We start from the raw sequence: 3,906 nt of genomic DNA on the forward strand, positions 1-3,906 counted from the left end.
ACAGGGGCTTGCGTTAATGCTTGTTTTAATTTTTCGAAAGCACTATTGGCTTCGGCCGTCCACGACAATCTTGCCTTTTTCCTTTTTAATTTTAACAATGGCTCAGCGATAGCTGCAAAATCTTTTATAAAGGACATATAATATGAACAAAGTCCTAGAAAAGAAGAGAGCTTCTTTGCCGTGTTTGGAGTCGGATACTTTTGTACAGCGATTATTTTTGATTCGTCTGTCTCTATTCCTTTCTGAGATATCTTGTAACCTAAATATTTTAATTCAGGGGCTGCAAATTTGCACTTTTCGACATTAACTTTTAGACCGGCCTCATTTAATAAAGAAAACACCTGTCTTAAATCCTATACATGTTGGTCGAGATTATCACTAGTAATAATGATATCGTCTAAATAGATAAATGTGGACTTTCCAAGAACAGGTCTTAACACAATGTCCATGCATCGCTGAAATGTTGCCGGGGCCCCTGAAAGGCTAAACGGCATACGCAAAAATGCATAAGTGCCAGACTTGGTTATAAAAGCAGTCTTAGGCACGTCCTCAGGCCTAACCCCTATTTCAAAATAACCAGTCGTTAAGTCTAAAGTCATAAATTTGGTTGATTTTATGTTCCTTAGAATTTCTTCAATGATCGGTAACGGATATACCGGATATTTAGTTATGGAGATTAATTTACGGTAATCAATAGCGAATCTCCACCTTTTTGGATGCGTCAAAGGATAGTCATTATTTTTCTTACATAAAACCACCGGGCTAGCATAACTACTTGAGATGGGCGGTATGATCTTTTTACGTAGCATATCGGTAATATGCCATTCTATAATTTTTTCCTTATTCTTATCATACCGGTATGGTTTTTGACGAACTGGCATTGAATCTCCGGTGTCAATACTATGGTTAGTAACATGAGTAAATCCTGGAATATCACTAAATAACGAAGCAAATTCACTTACCACTTGTCGGATTCTTCCTTGCTCGTCATTAGGCAGGTGGTCAAGATTTAACTTTGGCGGTTCAGCCTTTTCTGCACGAACTGGTAAGGGACGCTTCATTAAAATCCAGTATTGCTTGTGCGTCTGAAAGAAAATCTATTCCTAAGATTATATGTGCTTGCAGATTCTTTACTATAAAAAAGATCACCTTTACTTGTTCGTCCTTGATACGGATGTATAGTGGTAATTTACCTATGCACTTACATCTTTCTCCTTGCGCAGCTTCCTAAAAAAATACTTCCTAAAAAAATCTTCTGCCACACAGGAACACTGCGCGCCTGTATCCAGGAGTGCGGTGGCTGGGATATTATTAACCAACACTTCAATCTTCGGAAGAGTCAAATTTTTCAACATTACTGTATTTAACTTGAAGGAAGAGGGCTTTTCGTGGCCTTCGGATTTCCGCACCCTCTCGTCAGCAGAAATCCGTTTTAGTTTAAATTATTTTTCATTTCCGTGCTTTCCTTCTTTTTCCACTGGCCTTGAGACTTTTTTCCTGGATTGCTATTGAACTGTCGTCGTTCACCGGCTGTTTTTGAATGCTAGGGTTTCCTTGCCCACTGATTCGCTTTGCCTCCGTAGCCGTGTGCTTGAGTTTGCTGTTGTCTTGGCGCACCAGATTGGTTTCGCTGTTGATATTGGCGTCTTCTTTCGACGTCCGCCGTTCTTCTACTTTCAAACTGGATTGCTAGCTCAAATAACGTTTCCAGTGTAGTCGGATTTCTTAATTCAATAAAGTCTTGCACTTGGGGCAGTAACCTCGGCAAAATCACTTGAATTATTTCAGGATCCGGACGGTTTCCATACAAGAGTTTGAAGACGTGAATTTTTCTTAAAATAAAGCTTGAGAGATTTTCGATTCTTTGCTGATATATACTGAAAAGTTCCGTTTCTAATTTCGCACGATCCCTTACGACAGGGAAGGCTTTTAGTTGAAATTCTCGTAAGTATAGGTGGGACTTCCTGCTTGACCCAAGAGACTTCTGCCTATACATTTGAACCAGTTAAGCGCTTGGCCCCTCAAAGCGCTGGTAGCTAAGGTAACTTTTTGAAATTCGTGCACGGGGTAGAGCATGAAGTTATCACCCAATTTTTCCAAAAAACTGGTTACCGGTGAGTTTCCATTAAATGTTACTTCTGGTTTCATCGAAGCGCGCATAGTCTGGACAATGTTACCAAATCCTTCCAGGGCGGCAGCTGGCATTTCTGGATTCTGAGCCGTTTCTGCAGGCAGCACAGGTTCTTCTTGAAACTCGGCCATGGTTATTCTTCTTCGTTGGGCGCCACTATCAGGGTCAATGTTCCTTCTTACCTTCTTCGGGAACATGCAAGGACCTGACTCGGAACAGAGAGCTTACTAAAGCTATGTTCACTAATTGTGGGAAGTAGACAGGATACACAAGAAGGTTTTGTATACCCTGACAGGATTTCCATACCTGACAGGATACACAAGAAGGGTATACAAAACCTTCTTGTGTATCCTGTCTACTTCCTTTATTTTTCTCTATTTACAATGACTTCCGTACTTCGGAATACACAGACCCGCTACTTGGGGTCTAACGTAAAAGTATAAAAATAAAACTAAACTCTAATTTAACTTTAAAATAATAAACGTGTAAGATTGGCCTTATATTAACAGGAAGCGTATGTAGTACAGAAAACTGTGAACACTACAATACGTTTAAAATTTATCAAGAGGATTAAAACCTCTGGCCTGGAAGGCAAAAAGCAACTGCGTAAAACTTCTAAGGTAAGCGGCCTGCTTCGACTCACTGCTTCCTCTTTCTCGCTTGGCAAAATGCCACAACTTAAATACTTGGCGTTCGCCAGACAAACTTTGCATAAAAACCTTAACGCTTATAATTCTGGCCGGAAGTAGAAAATAAGAAGTGATAGTAAAGATTTAAAATAAAATAAACGTTAGTAAAACTTAAGATCCTTACAAGCTCTGCAAAGGAAGAGAAGAGTTCCCAGTCTGCCCTGTCCAGTATAAACCGAGGGAGTTTCGACATGGGGTTTGCTCCTCTTCGTGCAAGAGACACAAAAATGGGATAATGATCACTGTTATAAAGATCACTTCCCACACTAAAAGTACAAAAAGGCAACGGAGATGGTGAACAGATGGCAAGGTCGAGAGCGTGGAATGTCTTTGAAGGCTCATGGAAGTAAGTATCCTGCCCATTATTCAAGAGACAAAGGCTATGATCTTCAATCAATCGTTCAATTTGTCTTCCTCGGCAATTTGTATCTTTATTACCCCAGAGCTGACTATGGCCGTTAAAATCACCTATTATGATGAAAGGCTCAGGCAGCTGCTCTATTAGATTATTTAAATCTTGCTGATCAATACGTTCATTTGGAGGCAAATACAGGGAAATGATTGTTACAACAATATCAAGATTTGTTTGAGTAGCGAAAACTTGGAGGGGTGTCGTCAAAGGAAAGGAACTTGATGGGTAGTCCAGTGAGGTGAGGAGACCTGTACCTCCACTGGCACGCTCACCTGCAAGGTTATCCTTCCTGACGAAAGAAAACCTCCGAAGTTTTGCTTGTTGTTACGGTTTTAGATTTGTTTCCTGTATTGCGAAGCATACAGGTTGATGAACATTGATTATAGCTTTGATGTCGAGCAGATTTCGGTGGAAACCGCTACAGTTCCATGATACGAGGGTGGCCATTATGAGTAGTTTTTGTTCTTTCTGTGCTCTTGTTTGGTTTTTCGTGGAAGTAGATGCTTGGGAACTTCCAGACCCTCTTCTACTTCCATACCGTCTGAATCCCCAGATTCAGAAACCATTCCATCAAGAGAGCTATTGCTGGAACTTCTATTTTTATTTGTTTCTTTTCGTGTAGTAGTTTTGGGTTTGCTTTGAATTACTATTTCTTTATTTTGTACTGTATGGGT

Source organism: Stegodyphus dumicola, chromosome 1 (assembly GCF_044657685.1).
Source record: "Stegodyphus dumicola isolate Sdum_Otavi_A_Nest chromosome 1, ASM4465768v1".
Classification (NCBI taxonomy): Eukaryota; Metazoa; Arthropoda; class Arachnida; order Araneae; family Eresidae; genus Stegodyphus; species Stegodyphus dumicola.